Source organism: Cryptotermes secundus, unplaced genomic scaffold (assembly GCF_002891405.2).
Source record: "Cryptotermes secundus unplaced genomic scaffold, Csec_1.0 scaffold548, whole genome shotgun sequence".
In the NCBI taxonomy this organism is placed as follows: Eukaryota; Metazoa; Arthropoda; class Insecta; order Blattodea; family Kalotermitidae; genus Cryptotermes; species Cryptotermes secundus.
In genome coordinates this window covers 1,955,889-1,980,620 of record NW_019732380.1, presented here as the reverse complement: position 1 = coordinate 1,980,620, position 24,732 = coordinate 1,955,889, and the positions used below count along the sequence as shown (strand labels likewise).

Below are 24,732 nucleotides of genomic sequence, written 5' to 3'. Positions count from 1 at the left end.
AATTAGCGCCCAAGTTTTCCCTAATAATTTTATGTTCCTCGTATCTTGATTAGCGGCTTTCCACGAACTGCGGAAGCAGTGTTTCTGCGACAGTGTTTTTGAATAATTCATAGGTTTCACGGTAATGAAACGGTCCACGATTCAGTCCCTACCACCGCTACCGGTTTTAAAATAATTAACAATGAAATATCCATGCGGTAACGTAGCTGGTTGAGGCACTATGCTACAAGCCGGAAGGTCATGGGTTCGATTCCCGATGAGGTCACTGGATTTGACCTAATACTTCCAGCCGCACTGTGGCCCTTGAGTCGACTCAGCCTTCAACAGAGAAGAGTACCAGGAATCTTCCTGGGGCAAAGGGGAGCCGCACGCGTAAGGCTTACAACCTCACCGCCATCTGTGAGCCTATTGTGTAGATAATGTGGGAGCCTCGACGGCCTGTTACAGGGATAGCTTTACAGTTTTTAACAGTGAAAGATCTGTAGGTATAATTGCAACCAATCACCTGAAGGCAACAGCAGAGCGGAGTCTCAAAGCGACATGTGTGAACTGAAATAGAATCCGGTTTTCAACATAATAGCATAATCAAGGCTGTTGCCATATCTGTTCACAAGTCAACAAGATTATGGTAACACAAAAGAACACTAACTTTGGAATGACAAGGCAGCCAGTGTAAACAAGCGTAATACAGACAGTTCAGTATTTATATGGCTACTTGCTGGACGTCTGACTGGTCGGAGTTCGAGTCCCGATAGGGTATAGAATTTTCTCTTCTCCATGTCTTCCAGACCGAGTCAGGAGTCCACCCAGCCTCCTATCCAATGGGTACCGGAGGCACTTTGTCGGGGAGTAAAGTGGCCGGGGCGTGAAGCTGACCCCTCACTTCCAACCAGTGCTACGCCTTCATGGCATAGTGCTTATTTAGTTATGCACAGGGACAACTTTACCTTATTTACCTTACATGATTCGACTCTTCGTTGCCATCTTCAGAAGCTGGACAATAAGAACTAAATAGTTAATTGATATGCCATTCGAAATCTTTTTGTATTGGATTTTAGTCACTGCAGTGTATTTTTAAACTTGTGTTTTTTTTTCTTATTCTTATAACATACGCAAACCATCATGTGATGTAAGGTCATGTCATTAGTAAAGAAAATTTTATTCCCATTTAAATAATATAATTATTTCAAATTGCATCAGTCTTACATACAAAATATATACAGGATGACAAGAAACTTTGCATGTTACTTTTTTAATGTCATTTCGATGATCGACTAACCCGATTTAGTCAGCAACAGCTTATTTTGTGCGTGTTATGGAAGAGGGTGAAAACTTGTGGTGCTTTCCTGTGGTTCCGAGCCAAATTTCCAAGTACCATTAATATTCGCAGTTGAAATTCGTTATCCTAATGTCATTTCGTAGTGTCGCCGAAATACAGTGCAACTTGCATAGGTCGAACTACATAAAGCACTGGTGCGTTCGGATTGCTGGACTTCAAATTAAAAAAATAGTATTTTTTACTAAAAGTGTTTATTCAAGAAGAGCGAGGAAAACTCATTTGTTATGGAGACGGGATACGGGCTGGGCGGCCAAAATTCGATTCCCAGCAGGGGCAAGATTTCTCTCTTCGTAGCGTCCAGACCGACCCTGGGGCTCATCCAGCCTCCTATTCAATGGGTACCAATGACTTTCCCCGGAGGTAAAACGGCGGGGGCTTGAATCTGACCACTGATCTCGATCTAGTGCTGCATTGAGGGATGCAGGTGCTATACCTTCACTTCCCCAGACGTCTTCATGGCGTGGTGTCTAATTAATGAACCTCAGGAACAGTTTTACCTGTTTTATTTATTCAAAAGTTTTATAGGAACCCGCGGACGTTCGACCACACGCCAGGCTCTGGAGGAGCAGTAATCAGGTTACTTCTCACCACCCACAGAGGCAGGTCGATTGACCCATCATGTTTCACTAGAATTCATTTTTACTGCAAGGATGCAAAAAGAAACCAGTGGCTTTAGTCCGCAAGCGAACTCTACCGACCGAGCTACCGCCGCTTTTCGGCGAAGTTAGTGCCAACTTTAGCGGATAGAGGGTGTCACGTGGTCAGTTCAACGAATCCCCACGGCCGTTAATTTCGGTTTTCTATTTACTTGAAATAGCTCATCAGTTATCCTCACGAGGCTGAGTGGACCCACTACTTCTCAGGAAATCTGGTAGCTTTGGGAATCGAAACCGGGACCTCTGGATCTGTAGCCAGGAACTGTGACCACTGGACCACAGAGGCGGTCTCGCAACGATATAAAATAATTAGATTAATTTGTAATTTTTGAGGTGGGAAGTTAGTTGGAATTACTGGGAGTTAAGATAAACATTGGTTCGGTTAACCGAGTCTCTATTGTTTTGTTGAATTAGGCCTACGTGTAAAATCAATTTGCTCTATAAACGTTTTATGTAGACAGTTAAACAGTAACTTTACATACATGTTACGGTATTGAACGAGATGGACTTTGGTTTGTTACGTCCTTTTGTTTGTTAAAATGAGATACCTTCATTTTCATATCTGTTCACCAACTGCGCCGAGAGCCATCCATTGTCATCTCTCCAGGAGGAATGTTTTCATTGACTTCAATTTTCCGATATCACAAGTGGGTATTTCGTACCAACCGTTTTCAGCAGACATTCTGAAATGTAGTTTGAGTTGTTGAAGCTCTCAGTGGAGAAAATGAAGTGTGACAGACTTGTACAGATGGACTTCTAACAGCTTACCGTGTGGCTGAATTGCATTTTGTGGTTTATAGTCATGTTTTGACAAGTAGACTGCAGGTCTTAAATGAAACAGTTATAAAGTCAAGCGTTTCGCTTTAACATAGAAAAACTCCGCACTTTCTCCACAGAGTGTATTTATTCGTTTAATGTGAATCTCATGATAAACATCGATTTTTTCCCCCTTTACGGTATTAACGGTTGCTATTCATAATGGAAACGCAGTGTTTTCTGTGAGGTACGAACTGAATATTTAAATAACATTTACATGAATTTCAGGATTTATGAACACCCAAGCCAATGAGCATTTTTTTTATTGCTAGAGGGGGTGGGACTAAGTCCTTTGTACTGCGGCCACGTCTGGCCTATTGTACCAGCCCCAGAAGATAGGTGAGGGTGATTGTGGAGCAGTTGGTGGAACGAAGATTGGCAGGGGAAATCTAAGTACTCGGAGAAAACCTGCCCCAGTGCCACTTTGTCCACCACAAATCCCACTTGACCAGACCCGGGATCGAACCCGGGCCGCCGCGGTAGGAAGTCAGCGATTAACCGCTTGAGCTATGGCGCGGCCCTTGCCAGTGAGCATCTGCACAGGTCCTGGATAACTAGCTTTTTGCAAAGTGTTGTACCAGCCCGTTAGCCTGCTATCATTCCCGCCCCCTTTTATTTGTCTTTACGACTTGAAAGAATTAAGAAATCTCATAATAATTTCCAAGTTTCGACCCTTTTCTTGGAACATCTTCAGGCATACAACAATACTAAAATTGTCAGTATAGAATAATCATGCAGACACAATATGGATTCATATTGATTAATGGCGCATTTGAAAAGCTAAATAGTATTCGTGTACGCCTGAAGATGACGCAAGAAAAGGGTCGAAACATGTAGCAATACCACCAACAACGAATAAAAACAAATGTTAACACAGTAGTGTCTATTTTGTTTCTTTTTCACTATTTGTTGTGAGACTGTCCCAAATTGTATGTATTCTTGTTAATGTCGTTGCTGCTGTTTGTTGCGTGCTCGAAAACCTCTGATCATATGACGATATTTCTTTTTCAGGGGCCGAGATGCGGGGCGTTAAAAATGCAGATTCGCAGCGACTTTAAGTAGTTAGTCCTTGGTACGTTATCACATTTTTACTTGTAATTATTGCATGAATATTTACAATGTATAAATCCTTAAAGTAATTTTCTTTTTAATTAACTTAATTTTGTTAATTTGGGTGGTGAGTATTGAAGAACTCATCTATAATGTGCGATAGTATAGTATGAAGCCTGTAGCTAGAATTTATGTCACATGCATGTGCATGCAGTGACGCTGTTTAGATGATAATTTCCAGCACCACTGACTTACAGGCTTATTAATTTCGTATAACTATTCACCTTATTCACCTTCCCTGATCGTGATAATATTTTTACGGGCTGTGCCCGTAATAATGCAAGACTCTTCTAAGTTATCCGTACTATACCGAGTCCACAGATTGACGTACCATGGATGGACTACTGCGCCACCTCCCTCGAGTTCTTAGGCTCCTCTTTCCTTCATACTACCCTGTTTTCTTATCCAGCCATTATGTTTCGCATGAATATCCATAGTGATAACCACATGGTAGCCTTTCCTAGTGACGAAAGCGTCATGCTGTTGCTCGCATAGAACAGAGGGAGCTTGAGGGGAATACAGAGAGTAGGCAGAGCGCCGTCATCCCCACCACCCATGGCACTTCTTTCCTTGGCCTCAATATAGAGTTGTACACTTTGTTTGCACTGACCGTATCATATCCGGTCAAGGCAGCCCATCACAGTGGCCGCGCGGTCTAAGGCTCGAACTGTCTTCGCCCTCTCGAACACTGAGATATTGGGTTCGAGTCCCACTTGAGGCATGGATGTTTGTATGCTTTTTATTCTGCATTTGTGCTCTCCTTTGTGCAAATAGCGGCCTTGCAACGGGTTGATCCCCCGTCCAAGGATTCCTACCGACTGTGGAAAAGATCAAACTGAAAAAGGGGCCAAGGCCTGACAAAGGGCTGTAGAACCATAGATGGATCCAGTCAAGTCAGTTCGAGTTTGATTTTCAAAGATGCTGCAAAAGTAGGTAGTCTGTCTACAGCCTTAAGGACATTAAAGGACTAAACTGAATGCCACGTGTCTACTTGTTATGTTGAAACTTGTTGCGTAAGTCAGGCAGGTTTCACAACTTCTCTTGTCGTAACAAGCCTGCGAGGAGAAACTGGATCTCAAGAGTTTTCCTCGAACGTTTCGGTTCCTTTCACCCCTCATTTCTGCTCATCCCAACAGTTCCTGGTTAATTCAAACTCCGTGGCTTTATTGCGTAAGCGAACTATACCGACCGAGCAACCGACGCTTGTCGGCGAAGTTAGTGTCAACTTTTAGCGCATAGAGGGTGTCACGTGGTCAGCGCAACGGATCCCCACGGCCGTTAATTTCGGGTTTCGAGACCGAAGCCGCTACTTTTCCATTCAAGTATCTCCTCAATTATCCTCACGAGGCTGAGTGGACCCCGTTCCAGACCCACTGCTTCTCATAAAATATGGTAGCGCCAGGAATCGAACCAGGAACTCTGAACACAGAGGCGATCGTTAATGTCCTAATCTATTGTTTACGTTGATGCAGATGGATGGTAAAGACTAAAAGGGAAGAAGAGCCAATAAATATGATGAAAGGGTTTTAATCTCAAATTGTTCTCCATCTGCATTCAGAACAGGAAACAGAATTGGAATTAATATATGATATAACACCGGCCTAAGTGCAAACTATATTTATAGGTCTTTCGTCTTGTTCTCCTTTATACACTACATGTTTCGGCCCCAAACTATAGACATAGTGCGAGTAACCCTGACAATTTTAAATTTTAAAATTTAGAGAAAAAAAATTTAAAGGATTTAAAATTAGAACTCAAGATTTTATAAGTGCTAATTCAGAGAAATCAAAATTGACGCGTGTAAATAACAAAGATATCAACAAAGTAGATTTTGACAATAACAAGTAAAGGAACAATCAGAAAGACGTATGTTTTTAAATTTTAAATGTTATAAATGAGTGCAGTGTAACAGATACGTGAGTGTATACACCTGATGATGGCCGTTTGGGGCCGAAACATGTAGTGTATAAAGGAGAACAAGACGAAAGACCTATAAATACAGTTTGCACTTAGGACTGAGTTATATCATATCGTATAAAGCGCAGCAGGATTATTAAATATAATATTGAAATTAATAATCCATGCTTGGCGTAGTAGTGTAATAATTTGTCGTTGAGTAGGCTCAGCGTTGGAATAATAAAGGGGTGGTCTTATTGGTAGCTATAAAGCCCGTCGAAATGTCAACTGAAGATTGCTGAAGTATGCACTTCGTCACGAATACCTTGGAAAGGTAGCTACTGAGATACTGAACCTGATAGGATATCAACATGCATTAACCTCTGTTCCTGGTATTTCCGTCTCTCTCTTTCATTATTCTTTCTTCCTTTATACAGAAAACTGCGCTTTAAGAAAAAAAAACTTTTGTTCTTCATGCAGTTACTTGCATTTAACATTTCTGGATTCGCGACTCGTTTCGTTTTTTGTGACCTTCAGAACACACGGTAACGGGGGCCTGTCAGCCCCAATGCAAGGGCAGGGGGGGGATAAAGTTACTTGGACTCGAACCCATACATGTGGCAGCAAAATTAGCTATTTTCTAGGGGGTTTATCTCGAGTAGTAGCGTTTTTGTGTTTAAATATTTTTTACAACACGCCGTTTGGATGAAACAGGACTGGACTGACGGGCGACAAACGTGTTTTCAGTATTAAACACTTCGATCAGACATTGACTGTAGAAAGTAGAAAGTCCAATACGATTTTTTGTAGTTTATTGAGTTTCGTTACAAACATAGGACTGTGTCCACATTAACACCAGGTTTTTGTGATACTCAGGTTCAGTATATACAAACATGCAAACTACAGTACATACAAACAAACAAACAATACATAGAAAATTACTTAACATTTTTAAGTAAGCTCAGTTACTGTTACCGTTACTACTGGTACAACCACTGCTGCGCCATTACTGTTTGTTCTCTTTATCCATTTTATCGTTTCATATTATCACATGTATGTGTGACTCTCGACCGGGTTTTAGACTGGATATTGGATTTATTGACCACTTGTACACACGACTCGGAACTACAAATAATTACAGCGCTACCTCTAATCCCCACAAATCACCAATCACCACAGCACCTACTAAGCAGTTTTCAGCTTTCCCCCCCCCCNATTCCGGACGATGGAAGACGTCTAAAACCCACGTCATTCTGAATTATTATTATTATTATTATTATTATTATTATTATTATTATTATTATGGCTCTACAGGCTTTTGTAGGGCCTTGGTCGCTTTCTCAGTTCCTTGATCCTATACACAGTCGGTAAGACTCCTTGGACAGGGGATCAGCCCGTCGCAAAATCTCAACCTACACACAGAACAACACAAACACAGAATAAACTCACATACGTACATCCATGCCTTGAGTGGGATTTGAACCCACGATTCTAGCGTTCGACGAGGTTTAAACCGCGCGGCTACTGTGATCAACTCTGATATCAATTATATTTATGGTATAGGCTCACGTTTTTAAAACACCGCACTGAGGCCCATTCGTGTAACGAAATATGAAGAAGGCAAAGAGCATCCACCTGTCAGGATACAGGATCTGCGTACTCTGATACATACCCGTGCGGCGGTCATGCAGATGTATCATCATCCTAAGGGAGTCCGCATGCAAAATGGGTTTGCATGCGTCCGTTCTAAGAAGCTGTGTCGCGTGAGGCTGTTTTGGAGGGGGGGGGGGAGAACATAATAGCTTTTGCATGTTTTGATGATACGTCTCCCTTAGCCTCACCATCGTCAGTTTGCTGGCCACAGTTATACACGCGATCGAGTCTTCAAGGAAATTTTCCCAACAAATACAGAAATTTTGATGTAAGGATCCCTGTGAACTGTTAGGAGATCCGGGCTAGTGCAGTCGGTATAACGACTGGCTAGTGCCTGGATGACCGAGGGGTTGAGTTCGAGTGTCGGTAGAGTCAAGAATTTTTCACTTCTCCATGTCGTCCAGACCGTCTCTGGGTTCCACCCAACCACCTATCCAATGGGTAGCGGGGATAAAGCGGCCTGGGCGTGAAGTTGACCACTCACCTCCAACTAGTGCCGATGTCAAGAAAATATGGATCTATACATCCACTTTCCCATACGCCTTCACGGCGCAGTGCATGATTAGTTAAGTACAGGGGCAACTTTACCGTACCTTTGAACTGCTAGTGCTAATGCCAGTCTTTTCTTAAACATTAGTAGAGCCTGTAACTTGCCTCTTCAAAATAAAATCAAAGTCCGTGGCCTGTAGTCCGTAAGCGAAGTATACCGACCGAGCGACCGCCGATTGTCGGCGAAGTTAGTGCGGATAGAGGGTGTCGCGTGATCAGCGCAACAGATCCCCACGGCCGCTAATCTCGGTTTTCTAGACCGGAGCCGCTGTTTTCTTGAAATAGCTCCTCAATTATCCTCACGCGCTGAGTGGACCCCGTTCCAGACCCAGTACTTCTCAGAAAATCTGGTAGCGTCGGGAATCGAACCAGAGACCCCTGGAACTGTACCCGGGAACTCTGACCACTAGACCACAGAGGCGGTTCGAATGTTGTACTACTGATACGGGCTCGAGTTGAACATCAGATAAATGATCATGTCGCACTTCATTTGTTGATAGATTAAACGACGCTCTCAAGACGAGAAGGAACCTACATTTTAGTACCTGTTCATTAGCGTGGCTTTGTAATCATAAGGCAGAGCTTTGTTGCGGGTAACTGACCTCAGTATTCGAACCTGTGAATCTCCTGAACTCATTCGGTACACTAAATAAATCACATATTCAATTCCATATGTCTGCGCTGTTGGGATAACTAGTTTCACTTAGTGGGGGGGGGGGAGTCCAACTGGGTCAAGTCGGCACGGCGGCCACTGATTGGCCTATTATGGAGAATTTGGTGGAATGAAGATTGGCAGGGGAAACCGAAGTATTCGGAGAAAACCCGCCCCAGCGCCACTTTGTCCACCACAAATCCCACTTCACCAGACCCGGAATCGAACCATGGCCGCCGCGGTGGGAAGCCAGCTACTAACCGCTTCAGCTATGGCGCTGCCTGGTTAACTAGTTTAGTTCGTAATCTGGGATGCTCTGTAGTGTCGGGGCTACTTGTTGCATGAGAAACAGACCTTAAAGGACCATGACTCGTAGCTAATTAGAACGTAAACCGTTAATTTTTTCTTTCTCTCATGGTAGTGATTTCTCATGTTGTGTCAGTATCTTTACCGTTAGTCTGTATCGTAAAATTAATTGATTAATTATATACTACAGTTACATTACAGTTTGTCACTAATGCTTATCGTCATTGCGTTTAGCGTTATGATGGATAGAAGTGTTGTGCCGTTCTTCTTTGGTTTCATGCAAATATAGTCAGCAGTTGGAAGGTCGTAATGATACTTCTCAACATTATTACTTACTTACACATGGAGCTGAGCCTACGTGGAGGAGTAGCCAATTCTGCAGCTACTCAAGAATTTCCCAGCATTTCATGGAACGCGAAGGTCAATTGCCGTGTTCACAACAGCCCTCAAATGATCCCTATCCTCAGCCAGATCAATCCAATCCATACCATCCCATCTCTCTAAGATCAATTTTAATATTGTCCATCCACCTACGCCTTGATCTTCCCATTAGTCTCCTTACTTCTGTCTTTCCCACAAATATCCTATATGCATTCCTCGTCTCCATTCGTGCTACATGCCCTGCCCATTCCATCCTCCTTGACTTTATCATTCTAATTATACTTAGAGAAGAGTACAACCTATGAAGCTCTTCATAAAAAAAAGTAAAGCTATCCCTGTACCAGGCCGTGAAGGCCCATAGGGTTGTGAGACGTTGAGGGTCCCACATTATCTAGACAATCGGCTCAAAGATGGCGGTAAGGTTGTCAGCCTTACGCTTTACTCGCCAGGAAAATTATTTAATTAATTCCTGGTAATCATTTCTGTTAGAGACTGAGTCGACCCCAGGGCCATAGTGCGGCTGGAAGGATTAGGTCAATTGAAAAAAATCCAGTGACCTCTTCGGGACTTGAATCCGTGACCTTCCGGCTTGTAGCATAGCCCCTCAACCAACTATGCTACCGCGTGCCCCCATGAAGCTCCTCATAATGTAGTTTTCTACAACCTCTTGTCACTTCATCTCTCTCCTCGCCATTATAGAGGCAATAATTTCAAAATAAATTTGGGAGCAACTGTAGTATAGTGTTTCATTTGATACCTTGCATATGTCCCCTTTTATGTCACAATAAGAATGTAAAACATGGTAGTAGTTACGTACATGAAAGGTAAAAGTTAAAGTTGTCTCTGTACCTAGCCAATTAAGCACTACGCCATAAAGGCGTATGGGGGAGTGGATGTATAGATCCACATTTTCTTGACCTCGGCACTAGCTAGAGGTGAGTGGTTAGCTTCACGTCCCCGCCTCTTTAACCCCGAGGATATACCCCCCGGTACCCATTGGATAGGAGGTTGGGTGGGCCCCATAGCCGGTGTGGACGATGTGGAGAACAGAAAATTCTTGACCTTACCGGAATCGAACTGCGACCCCTCGGTCTTCCAGCCCGTAGGCAGTCGCTGTACTGACTGCGCTACCCCGGCTCACAGTAGTTAGTACATATACCAGAAAGTCTCAAGTAAGGCATACCTAAAGGCCCATAAACCTTCCCAAATAAAGCAGAAGTAATTATAGAATTTTTAATACTGGGTTCACCGAACAGGTTGATCTAGAGGTATCTCTGTGTACTTGTATTCTGTAGGTGTTTGCTTCGAATCTGGTACAGGACACCGGCTCTCCTGACTCAGTTGGCTTTCCACTGTCCTTTGTAGTAAAGTGCTGGGATAGTGATGCAATTAGGCCAAGGCCGCTACCTTGGAAATCTTCTCCAGTTCATCAGTCAACCATTCATCCGACAGTATGTAGTCTCGATATTAAAAAGCGTCGTTAAAAAACCTACAGAATAAAACATCCCGGGCTCAAGAGTCTAGGGTAACGTTCCCACCTCATAACTCAAGTTACGCGGGTTCAAACCAGGCAGAGGTCGTGGAATTTTTAAGGGCGGAAAAATTCAGGGAACAAGTCCTCCGGGAGGGACTTTAAGCCGTGGGTCCCGTGTCGTAGATTTACAGCACGTAAAAGATCCTCATGTCTCTAGGAGACCTCTGAGCAAAATTAGACAACAATTTTCCCGCCCAAGTCGTTTCCAATGCCTCCGGTAGATGGGGAAAGTTATCGGGTACCACTGCCAATAGAGGGCCGACCTCGCTGGCAGAAAGGGTAGATAGCGGGCACCAGTACCGGTATGTATGGCGACAGTAGAAATTAAAGGGGGACGTACAATAGACTATTAGTCGCGGTGCATGGGGAAACCCACCCCTTCTATACTGAATAACTGAAGCAAGGTAGTACAGCAGATAAAATGTTTAATTTGTACAAAGTCATGTGATAGAGTGACTTTTGACGAGGTTTTAGACTGGATATTGGATTTATTGACCACTGATACACACGACTCGGAACTACAAATAATTACAGCGCCACCTCTTATCGTCAGTTCATCACAGCACCCGCTAAGCCTTTTCCAGCCTGCTGTGTCTTCAGGGCAAATGTACCACATTATTATTGGGGATTCTTGTATTTCTTTTCTCGGAATAAGAAGAGTGAGAATATATCCATTGACCTCATCGGGAACCAGCGACTTTCCGGCTTGTAGAATAGTGCCTCAACCAACTACGCTATCGCATGCACCCGATCGAAAACAGAATATTAACATTTTTGGTGTCAGTTGTGTTGTGGTTAATTGAGTACCTTAATTTTTGTATCCAGTCAGCATCTTCCACGCCCTGTTTGTTTTATGTGTACCTTAATACTTTGTTCCCGTCTAGTCTAGTTGACTTCACTAATGTGAATAGCAGATCTGGAGTAAACGGCTTAATGCATTTTGCACGTCTTTGTAATCTAATGAGTACGAACCCATCCCAGGCATACACGCGAGATGCGGGCGCTGGGTATCTTCGCGTCTGAAAGAAAAGCGAGTTCCTTTAACATACAGCTTTTGCATTATTTCCGCAATTTGCAGCACTTTTATTCTTATATTGTTACGATAGCAGGGATTTCTAACCGCCTCTGTGGTGTAGTGGTCAGAGTTCCTGGCTACAGATCCGCAGGTCACGGTTTCGATTCCCAGCGCTACCAAATTTTCTGAGAAGTAGTGGGTCTGTAACGAGGTTCACTCAGCCTCGTGAGGATAATTGAGGAGCTATTTCAAGGAAATAGCGGCTCCGGTCTAGAAAACCGAAATTAACGGCAGTGGGGATTCGTTGCGCTGATCACGCGACACCATCTATCTGCTAAAGTTGGCACTAACTTCGACAAGCGTCGGTCGCTCGGTCGGTATAGTTCGCTTTCGGACTAAAACCACGGATACCTGGGATTTCTAGAAATGAACCTTATGTTTTCTGTGTCACTTCTAATTTCTGTGGTGCCATGGAGGAAAAGATCGAATCGCTGAAAGTCACATATCAGGAGAAGAAACGTCAAAAATGAAGAGTCTTCTGGGATATAACGCCATGTTGAAAGCCGACGCTTCGGAGGAACATTTCGCATCCATCTTCAGGGTCGAAGAATAAACCAATCAAGTAAGAAGCGTGAAAATAGGTGGCAAGTAGAGCTCTTCTCGCTTATCTTATTCTTCGACCCCGAAATGTAGACGTTCCTCCGAAACGTCAGTGGACTCCGCCGACCACATGTCGTTATATCACAGAAAATAGAACTCTTCATAACCAGAGAATCTCAAATTCTAAACATGTTTAAATTTGCATGCAGAAATTTGCTTAACTCAATATTTGTCACTGGATGGAAAATATATTGTGCTTGGAGATATAACCTGGTTTTTAGCATATTTTCCTTATTAAAAAATAGAAATAGGCTGTGTGACCTCCATGCTGTCTCCATGTCTGTGTGTCCCCCGAACGAACTTTCGAATAGCTGAACCTGTCTTTATGAAACTTGGAACATGGCACATGAGCCCATATCAACGGCGTACTTCCGAAGTCCCTCCCATCAGTCTGTCTGTATGTGTATCCACTATCGTTGTTAGGCAACTACTCAGTAAAAATCTCCCAATCGTTGCTCGGCAACGGCTCGGTAAAATCGTTACTGCTGCAACGCATGCACGCAATGGTATAATAATTGTTGGGCGCGTTGTTTTCTATGCCATCCCTGTCGTATCAAGGAAAGTAGGCGATTAGTTTTTTCTTGCAGAACTTCTTGTTATTTGATCCTTTTAATTATGACAATTTTATGACGCCCTTATCTCATTTTCATTTTCTTAGCTCTCTTTTCTGTATCACTGCAGATTTGAGAAGCAGTGAACCGGAAGAGCAAATAGAGCGAAGAGAGCTTGGTTCTCTGTGGTACTCCCACATCGCAAAAGGAGGAGTCTGAACAACCAGAGCATACCTTTGTTTTAGTTAGAGAGCTGGGCAGTGAAACGCAGTGTTCAGTTTGTGCACAAAAAATAAATTGACATAGGATAGCAAGGGAAGAAACTTTCTCCCGTTGATGGATACATCATTGGACACAAAAACGTCTGGCTATGGTAGATGCTTCCTGTCGGTAACGAAAGGTCATGAAGAGCATTAATTCCTGGGATGTTACGCCGTGTAGTCTGGTAGAAATTTACAGGCGTTTCTGATTCGCGCACTGCCTCCATATTCAGAAGTCAAGAAAGAAGTTACAACTTGCCTGGTTTACTGTTTGACCTTAAAGATGAATGCAGTATATGCCTCCGAAACGTCGGTAAATTTTTAGCATATACGGCGTAAGTTCCCAGAAGACAATACTCTTCATATTCAACGCAGGAGAATTTTATGTCTTAAGTGGTCATCGTTTCGTAGGCACACATCAGTTGTTAACTAAGCATATTCATGACCTGGCTTTATTAAAACGCGCGATTTTCGATTGTGTCATTTTAACAGAACAATTTAGAAAAATGCGTGTTGACCTTTAACATTTTGATTTGTCCTTATACCTTGAAAATGTGGGGCACTCGGTGGCATAGTTGGTTGAGGCACTATGCTACAAGCCGGAAGGTCGCGGGTTCGAGTTCCGATGAGGTGGATTTTTTCAGTTGACCTAATCCTTCCAGCCGCACTATGGCCATGGGGGTCAACTCAGCCTCTAACAGAAACGAGTACCAGGAATTTTCCTGAGGAGTAAAGCGTGGGCGGCGCGTAAGGCTGACAACCTTACTGCTATCTGTGAGCCGATTGTCTAGAAGATGTGGGACCCTCAACGTCTGAACCCTACGGGCCTCCACGGCCTGTTACGGGGATACCTTTACCTTACATTCAACATTAAATGTAACAAATAACCTGGTAAGTTAAGGTAAAGTTGTCCGTGTGCTTAATTAATTAAGCACCATGTCATGAAGACATATGGGGAAGTGAAGGTATAGCTCCAATTTTTGACCTCGGCACTGAATGGAGGTGAGCGGTCAGTTTTACGCCCCGGCCGATTTACCCTCGGGGAAGAGCCCTTCGTATTGGATGGGAGACTGGGTGGTCCTTAGAGCCGGAATGGACGCTGTTGAGTAGGGGCAAATTCTCTCCCCATCCAGGAATCGAACCCAGTCTGCATCTAAGCTAATGAAACCTTGGTTCTCAATTTTCTATATACATGAAAACTAAAAAAATTCTTTATATTGTCATGTGTAGGTGTGTATGTGCCTATAGACGGATTTGGATTGGTGAATAGATTTATTGACCACTTACAGGTTATAACTACAGATAACTGTAACACTATCGCTATTTCCACAATTTACATTTTACTACACGCAAAGTGTTCACTGGTCGTTGCTTGGTAACGAATCTTAGCCTTGCAGATTGTTCAGCTTCTCTGTTCACGCCGTTGCCCGCTGGTTAACACTCCACGCCTGAACTGTCAACTTAATTATAGCGCCGTCTCTTCTCTTCTCAGCCTTCCTTGCAGAACTAAAGTGAACTCATTCCTCCAGTTGTTCTGGTTGTAACTTCTCGGCACCGACCACATAGAAAACACAGTTCTTCTATTGTTGCATGCATATTCGTTGCAGCGGGAACGTGTTTATCGAGCCGTTGCCTAGAAACGGCCACTGTTTATTCGTCTATCTCGCGGTCGTTGCATAGCAACTGCTGTACACGCCACACTATTAGGCTTGGGCCACACAAGCGCACAAAATGCGGCCGTTGTAACGAACGTCGTGACGTCCATTGTAGAAATAAACAAGAGAGGCTAATGGTACGCTTTCTTCTGGCTCCATTGCAGACAAAAAAACTACGCACCGCATTCTGCAACTGTTTGGTGTCTTCAGCAAAGTCCGTCATAAAGTACGTTCGTAGCAACGGACGTACTTCGTGCGCTCGTGTGGCCCCAGCCTTATGATCTTGTGGGATGTGACGCTGTGTTTTTGTAGATAGGTAGCAGCGTTTCAGAGAAATTTGCTTTGTTCATCTTCAGGGTAGAGTGGGTGTTGTGAAGCTGAAAACCGCACGTTTCTCCGAAAATTTATCTCCGAAACTACACAGCGCCACATTTGAGAACGCCGCGAGCACCTCATCTCATAGGTTTCGTTATGTGTTCACATGGAACTGCAATAAATCTACAAACACTTTTCATTGTGTTGTATGGTTAGACATTGGCTTCTTCCGCGGAGATCCGGTTTAACTCCTGGTAACTTCATCTGAGGTTTTTGTTGGACGAAGTGGCGCTGAGGCTGGTGTAAGTCTGAGTTTCTTCTGGGTTTCCGTACTCATCATCACTCTACCATTAACCCACACTCATCTATCACCATTCCCTGAGGATTGCGATAGCCCTGACTAGGCACCGAAACCCTGTATGCATTCTTCTTCTCTCTCATATGTGCTACATCCCCTGCCCATCTGATACCAAGATTGACATTTTAAAAATATTATTTATGTTCGTGCGAAAGCCAGGAGAGAGACCACTAAGAAGACCTAGGCATAGGCGGGAAAGTACTATTGAAATATATCTTATAGAAATGGAGGTGGTATGGACTCGAGTCATGTGGCTCATTATAGGGACCAATACAGGGCTGTTATGAACACGATAATGGGTTTTCGGTTTCCATAAAATGTTGGGAAATTATGAACATGGTAATGGACCTTCGCCGGTCACGGTAGCAGGGCGGTCTAAGTCAAATACTGTCTTCGATCGCTCGGAAGCCGGCGATCGTGGGTTCGAATCCCACACAAGGCATGGATGTTTGTTGTGTGTATACGTTTATTCTGTGTTTGTGTTAGGTAGAGGCCTTGCGACGAGCCGATCACCCGTCCAGGGAGTCCTACCGTCTATAAAAATGATCAATGAAACTGAGAAATCAGCCCTATGCTCCAAAGGGGGAGTGAGAGAAAAAATGGATCTTCGGTTTTCCAAAAAATGTTGGCAAATTCTTGAGTAGATGAGCGACTGATGGCTTCTCAAAAATGACTCGGCTCCATGAAGTTAGTTTTTATGTCTCACACACTTTTAAAATTTGCCTTCCGCCACAGTTGTCTCATTGATGTTGGAACTCACATAAAATCTATAGAATTAGTGCAATTTGGTATCAGTAGTATTTGAGCTTCAGATATGAACGCAAGTTCATAGGAATTTAACGGGATTGTGTGGCGTGCTAGCACTTCTTCGGTTAGGGAGGGGCCCGACGAAACCTGTTTCCTAATGCAATGCGATTGTATTCATTCTTGCAAGCTGTTAAAGCAAAACAGGTTACATTAAACTAAATAGCATGAAGTTCCTACTGGCATGATCAGGTGGTTCGTGTATGTGTGACGTGGTGCAGCCGTGAGAATGGGCGCCTCATGTGCACGTCTAGGAGACTTCGCTTTGGAAGCTTGGGGAAGGAATCCCGGTCAGTACCCCGCGCTTTTCATTTGCAGTTGAAACCTCAATAAAGCTTTAAAAGCTCTGTCTTCTGGGATATAACGCTGTGTAGGCCTTTCGGAACCGCCTCTGTGGGCTAGTGGTCAGAGTTTCTGGCTACAAATCCAGAAGTCCGGGTTCGATTCCCGATTCCAGATTTTCTGAGAAGTAGTGGGCCTGGAAGGGGTCCACTCAGCCTCGTGAGGATAGTGAGGATATCAAGGAAATAGCGGCTCCGATCTAGAAAACCGAGATTAACGGCTGTGGGGATCCGTTGCGCTGACCACGCGACACCCTCTATCCTCTAAAGTTGGCACTGACTTCGGCGACAAGCGGCGGTCGCTCAGTCGGTATAGTTCGCTTGCGGACTCTGGGCCATGAAGTAGGCTTTTCGGAGGAACGTATAGTATCCGTCTTTAGTGATAAAGAATAAGCAAAGTAAGAAGCCAGTACTGAGCGTTACACAAGTGAAAGTGAAGTGATGTTTCGGTAGAACATAACCGCCATCCTCATCACGGTCGAAAGCATCTCAAGCAAGAGGCTGTAGGAATCAGGCAGAAATGAGAGACATTGAAACTCAACCGTCGTTTCGGAGGAACATCGGCTTCAGCTTGATGTCGAGTAAGCCAAGCCCGAAACCAACACGAAGGAGGCAACAAGGAGAGTCATTGAAACCCAACCGACGTTTCCGAAGAACATATCGGTCGAAAGCAACTCAAACAAGAGGCCATATGAAGTAGGCAGCAAGGAGAGCCTTTGAAAATCGACCTTCGTTTCGGAAGAACATATCGCCTCCAACTTCATGTCGAAGAGTAAGCCAAGGCAGAAACCAGCATTGAGCAGGCAGCAAGCAGATCCAGTGAAAGTCTACCGGCGTTTCGGAGGAACATGTCGTCTTCACCTTCAAGGTAGAAGAGGAAGCCAAGAAAGATACCAACATGAGCAGGCTCTCCTTGTTTCCTTCTTCATGTTGGTTTTTTATTTGACTTCTTGCCGACAGTGAAGATGGGGACAATATGTTCCTCCGAATCGTAGGTTAACTTTAACGGACCACACGGTGTTATATCCCAGAAGATTTCATAACAACCGTTATGAGGACGTCAGGTCCTTCACAGTAAAACTTATACGAAAATTCAGAATTACATTCTGTTCATTAGGCATATAGATGAAATTGTTACGTATAATGTGAATTTCTTGGCGACTGTTTCAGATGCAGTTGCTTGGGGTGGGTGGGTCCTATTGATCGTCATAGAAATGCGAACCGTTTCACAATGGAGAGGCGTCTCTTTATGTCATTACTCATTCTGACCGTTGCCGTCGGACGTCGAAAAGAATTGGATTTTGTCGCAGCTTTTCATTTACTCGACACTTCTATCTTTTTCAATCAATATGCTGTGCATCGCAAGAGGTTCCCACCACTCACTCACTCACGGAGCTGAGCCCTTCTTGAGAAGCCGCCAATTGTGTAGCTACTCAAGAGCTTCCCAGCATTTTATGGAACCCGAAGGTTCATTGCCGTGTTCACAAGAGCCACCCACTGGCCCCTATCCTGAGCCATATCAATCCAGTCCATACCATCCCATTCTATCTCTCTAAGATCCATTTTAATATTGTCCACCCACCTACATCTTGGTCTTGCTAGTTACTCTTTCCTTCTTGCTTTCCCACTAATAGCCTATATGCATTCCTCCTCTCCCCCATTCGTGCTACATGCCCTGCTCATAGGTTTCCACCACAATCAGAAATTGATCAGGATATAGCGAAGCCAGGAATAACAGTCTTATACAGTATTTATGAATTGCTTTAGTGCCTGTCTAATTTCACTGAATGCTAGCTGCCCGATTTGCAACTGAGTGCATTGTGTAAGTCCCTTGATCGATTTCCTGGGCGTGTTTTTTCTTAGTCCTTTCATACTGAAGTTAAGAGTGTATCCCAACACCAAACCATGACCGTCACCCAACCATCCATCATTCACGGCGACTTAACATTCATCACCAGCTGGGCAGTCTTCACACCAGAAGTGTAATACGTGGTAGAGTCATTAAGTTCGTGGACTGTGGTTTTGTCGCATCATATTACAAGGTATTCACATACATTTGCACAGATCCACATCGGCCCTTAAAATAGTTGCCGTTGGCCGCTATGCAATTCTGCCAACATTGATATAGCTGCCGAAAACATTGCTGAAACATATTGGCAGGAAATTCCCATACGTCGTCTCTTGTGGCACTGACGACCTCCTCGGATGACTGAAATCTACGACCACGTAGCTTTGCTTTCAAGCGGAGAAAGAGAAAGAAATGGCACTGTGCGAGATCATGTGAGTACGGAGAGTGTGACAAAACGGTGACCTGTTGCCTTGCCAGTTCCTCTTGGTCAAGAACAGAGCGATGTGCAGGGGCATTGTCGTGTAGCAACAGCCAATTGTTCCTATTCCAAACATTTCGCTAGGGGCTTTGCCTCGTTGTTGGCAGAACTTGATGTTTGCCCGTTATTCAAACTGCCATAATTTCGGTTTCCGCCACTCGCATGCAACTGCAGTTCACAATAGAGGCCGTAGTTCTGCTTACACTGTTTGCACACGACTGCCGCTAGCTGTGACGAGTGATGACCTGACAGGGCATAACCTATCCGTTGTAGTGCACTGCAACGACTCCTTGCGGCCAGTCCACGTACTTATTGACTGTGGTAGTATGTAAAGCTGCAGTTTGTATCTACTGGCTCGACGGCAGTGGCAAGAGATTTTTCTGTATTTCTGGGGCTAACCAGGCCTATGCAGTGGATGCCAGAGACTTTCACTGGGGAGTAAAGCTGTCCGCTCACCGCAATGTAGTGCTGAGGTCGAGAATGGTGGAGCTGTACCTCCATTCCCCGTACGTCTTCGTGGCATGTTGCGTAATTGTGTAATTAAGTAAGCACAGGGACAACTACATTTTGTAGTTGGTGTACTCATAACTTAAAGTCACGACTCCATGCGTTCTTGAAATAAGTCGAGTTCGTTATGGCATCGAACACATAAGGTTGTATTTCTGGAGGGCAGGGCTTGGATCTATTTTCCAGTATTTTAACTCCTGTTATGCTGTGATCCTATTGTTTTATTATAAAACCAGTAAAGGGACGTCAACTAATGCGACATTAAACAATTAAAAAGATATAGATGTCCCTGTGCTTAACTAATTAAGCAGTATGCCACGAGTATGTATGGGGGAGTGGATGTATATCACATTTTCTTGACCTCGGCACTAATTGGAGGTGAGTGGTCAGCTTTCTTCCCCGACCGCTTTACCCCCGAGGAAAGAGCCCTTGGTATCCATTGGATAGGAGGCTGGGTGACCCCCATCCCGGTCTGGACGACGCGGAGAAGAGAAAATTCTTGCCCCTACTGGGACTCGTTAAGAGTTACAATTCTGACCACCATAGCTTTGCAGTGTGGCATGTGTCCGAAATTCGAGTTTCGAGTCGTTAGTTCCGAAAATTCGGAGCGTTAAGTTTGATGGATGTGAAGGAATCTTAAACCCGGGAAATCCTAAATCGAGGCATGACCGTAATATAATGGGTTCCTAAGTCTGCAAGTGGAGGTACGACTGTACTAGCACGTCCATTTACCTCAACTCTAAGGTAGGCCGCACCAGGCATGTGTCAAGACATGTAACAGTCAAGACACGATGTCTGCGACATGACGCAAAGGGAAGAGCGCAGTTGAAACGAATGAGATTATGTAAACCGCCGCACACCGGTCTGAGTCATGATGCTTACGTCAGCTTCATGCTGACGAATCACGAATGAACCAAGACTGCGTCTTTTGTCTCATGTCTTGATGCTTGTCTTGACGCAGTTGGTGTGCGGCCGCCCTAAGCCATCCATGACTTCAACACATACGGAAGTAATTGTGAGGCTTCACATTATGTTTTCTCCAGCATCCTTTTTCTGTCTCTTAGGTTCAGATATTTTCCTCAGCATCCTGTTCTCAAACACCTTGAATCTGTGCTCTGTCCTTCGAGCGAGAGACAGAGGTTTTATAGCCATACAAAAGAACAGATAATATTATGTTTCTGGAAATATAAATTTGGTTTACAGAGAGTAATCACAAGGGGAGAAAATATTTTGAAATGAATGATTGAAACATTTGTCCGAATTTCATCTTCTCTTCGTGTACGTATATATTTTTTTGATATGTTACTGTCGTTTCAGAATATTTGAATTTTGCCACATTTTCGAAATTATGCTTATATTAAGTGTTTGTGTTTTTCAGCCGTAATCTGGTTTTGACACTTAAACCTACAGCCCACTCAGTTTTATCTGTTTTATTTATAGACCTTCCAGCGCCTAATAATGTTTCTTTTTATTTGTGGTTTTTTATGCTTCATCATCATTCATAAAAAACAACAGACCCTGTGCCTTTAGTCCGCATGCGATGTATACCGACGGAGCGACCGCCGCTTGTCGGCGAAGTTAGTACCAACTTTAGCTGATAGAGGGTGTCGCGTGGTCAGCGCAACTAATCCCCGCTGCCGTTAATTTCGGTTTTCTAGACCGGAGCCGCTACTTTTCCATTCAGATAGCTCCTCAATTATCCTCACGAGGCCCCATTCCAGACCCACTACTTCTCAGAAAATTTGGTAGCGCCGGGAATCGAACCCGGGACCGCTGGATATGTAGCCAGGGACTCTGACCACTAGACCACAAAGGCGGTCGCCCAACATCATAAATAGCAAAACAGTCTTTTTTGAGCCATAGCCTTCTTTAGATGGTTCTGCCAGACTTGTCTTATGAAACCATCTGGTTTTCACTTCTTTGGATTTTACAACTTTTTTTTTTACTAGGCAACGATGTTATCCTTCCGTCTAACCCCCAGCATGAAGGACCAGGTCTTTGTATTTATGTTCCCCAGTGACAGGGTGACCCAGTTACCTCCGGGCATCGGATTATCTTTTCGTCGCCTTCTGCGACTCTTCGGGGCTACGGTGGAGGTATTCAAACCCATCTCCACACAACCGTCCTCTTCCCAGTAAATTAATATTGGTACATGTTTAGGCAAGGAGCCGGGATAACGCAGTCAGTATAGCGGCTCGACTGTCTTACGGGCTGGACGACAGAGGGGTCGGAGTTCGAGTCCCGGTAGGGTGAAGGATTCTCTACACGTCTAGACCGGTTCTGGGACCCACTCAGCCTCTTATCCAATTTGTACCAGGGGTAAAGCGGCCGAGGCGCGAAGCTCACCACTCATCAACTAGTGCTGGAGCTAAGGAAACTTGGATCTATACATTCATTCCCCCATACGCCTTCATGTATTGGTGTTTAATTAGTTAAGCACAAGAATAACTGCCCTTTTTACCGCCTCTGTGGTCTAGTGGTCAGAGTTCCTGGCTACAGATCCAGAGGTCCGCGGTTCGATTCCTGGCGCTACCAGTTTTTCTGAGAAGTAGTGTCTCTGGAACGGGGTCCACTCAGCCTCGTGAGGATAATTGAGGAGCTACATGAGTTAAAAGTAGCGACTTCGGTCTTGGAAACCGAAATTAACGGCCTTGGGGATTCGTTGCGCTGACCTCGCAACACCCTCTATCCGCTAAAGTTGGCACTAACTTCGCCTACAAGCGGCCGTCGCGCGCTCGGTGTAGTTGAGTTTGTTTAGGAAACATACAATGTTTATGCGGTTGGCTTTCTCCGAAGTATAAGAAAAACATTGCAATTGCGGTTAATTAACAGTTGAATGACGGTGATGACATTACTGCGTACCAGCAGGTGTAGATTACGTGAAAATAAAGTGTGCGTTCATAGTACGCAGACTTGCCGTGTTCCTGAAGTACGCGTTTGTTCATGAGAATGTAAGGCTTGTTTGTATATCGCTAGAGGTCAGTAGAGATGGGATACCGTGCATTGTAGCAGTGATATGTAATTATGTTACGTTGTCGGCTGGGTTTGTTCTAAGCGACCCATTCCTCCACTCCTGCGCGCCGGTTGTAGACTGCTGCTAAAAGTGAGTGTAATATACATACACAGCCGTAGGTATATGAATGGACTACAGCGTGTTCTGGTTTGAGGACTGCTACCTGTAATTTTTTTTTTTGCTTTGGCGCTACAGCCTCGATTTGGGCCTTGACCTACCTCCATGAAACTTTCCGTTTCACTTCGATATACTAGATCTTAGACATTCTGTAGGACTCCTTGGGAGGGTGATCAGCTCGTAGCAAGGTCTCTAGCTGTACAAAAACACAGAAACACACACAATCACTGAACATCCATGTCCTGAGTGGGATTCGAACCCACGATCCCGGCTTCTGAGCGGGCGAAAACAGTGCATGCCTTAGATCGCTCGGCTACCGTGACCGGCGTAAATATTTTAATATTGATTATTTTACAGCTTTTATATAGAAGAACCGAGCACAAGGTCCGCGCTGTTTAAGGCATGAACCACCTCCACTCGCCCGAACGCTGGGATCGCGTGTTCGAATCTCACTTGAGGCATTGATGTCTGTGTGTGCTTTTATTCTGTGTTTGTGATGTTCTGTGTGTAGGTAGTGACCTTGCGACAGGCTGATCTCCCGTCCAAGGAGTCCTACCGACTGTGTATAGCATTAAGAAACTAACACCCAAGGTCCAAACGGCTGTAAGGCCATAGAGAGAGGGGGGTCGGTACAGGAAGTGTGTGAACTTAGATAAAATTCAGTTTCAATTGTCGTTTAAATCAGCCAGAACATAACGAAGACTCGGAAACGAACGTTGACAGTGTTTGTTTATTCAAGAGTGATTTAAGTGCTTAGTTGTTCGTAAGGTTTGCCTCTTGTTATTATTCTAGGATACGGAAATGCATAGCATGGTTAGGTTGGTACCAGAATTTCGAAGGAATCTTCCGCCCCCGGTCTTCAGGGTAGAAAATGAAGGCATTATGTTCTTACTAAAAGTTGTTAGTCACCTACCAGAACTCACGGTTTCAGATCTCTGTATCTTAAAAGACTTGGTGTCTGATATTAAGGGAGGAACATAGACTGACGGTGTTTGAGAACAGGGTGTTGAGGAGACTATTTATACTGAAGAGGGGCGAAGTGGCGGGAAGTTGGAGAAAGCTGCATAACGAGGAGCTTCATAACCTGTACTCTTCTCCGAGTATAATTATAATGATCAAGTCAAGGAGGAAGAGGTGGATAGGTTATGTAGCACGAATGGGGGCGAGTAGGAACGCATGTAGGCTTTTGGTGGGAAAGCCAGAAATAAATAGACTGCTAGGAGGACATAAACATAGGTGGGAGGATAATATTAAAATGGATGTTAGATAAGATGGGATGGTTTGGATTGGATTCATCTGGCTCAGAATAGAGACCAGTGGAGGGCTCTTGTGAACACGACAATGAAGCTTCGGGTTCGATAAAGTTTTGGGAAATTCTTGAGTAGCTGAGTGCCGGATTCTCAAGATGGGCTCAGCTTCATGGAGTTATTTATATCGCAGAAGAATTAACTGAACATTCCGAAACTTCTGCGTAGAAACTTGCAGAGCTTAAATATTCAGTATCAGCCCGATGGAAGGTACGGGTTTTGAAGGCCATGGGTTCGTGTCTGACTGTAATGTTGTTTTATGTCATGCTTTGTTAAACGGCCCTTAATTCACTAGCTACGCAGATGTATGGGTGTAAAACCTTGTCCCTTAACACTAACCTTTAACGAACTAATTTTGTAATACAGGGTATTTCTTGAGCAGTTGAAGAAAATTAGTCGTTATGAATGACTCTGGGTTTCTTCATAACTGCGAAACTGTTCGGTAATGGTTAATAATTACGGTTGGAATTTCAGTTCTGTTAATAAAAGAATGTTTCACAATAGCGGACACCAAAAAAACAATATTTCGAAAACGTGACAATTTGTAATTTTGATCTTTATAATGGTTTGTGAATTTGTAGGGTTTGAGGTTCTCACAGCGGCGGTTATG

At 44.1% G+C, this 24,732-nt stretch overlaps 1 protein-coding gene across 2 annotated transcripts in view; it reads left to right on the top strand.

Annotated features, from left to right (window-relative positions):
• Positions 1-24,732, top strand: part of LOC111867633 — a 231,886-nt gene that overhangs the window by 92,073 nt on the left and 115,081 nt on the right. For both annotated transcript variants that reach the window (XM_033752739.1, XM_033752738.1), the window contains exon 2: positions 3,823-3,883. The gene's annotated coding sequence lies outside the window, so the exon portion shown is untranslated. The remainder of the gene's footprint in view (positions 1-3,822; positions 3,884-24,732) is intronic.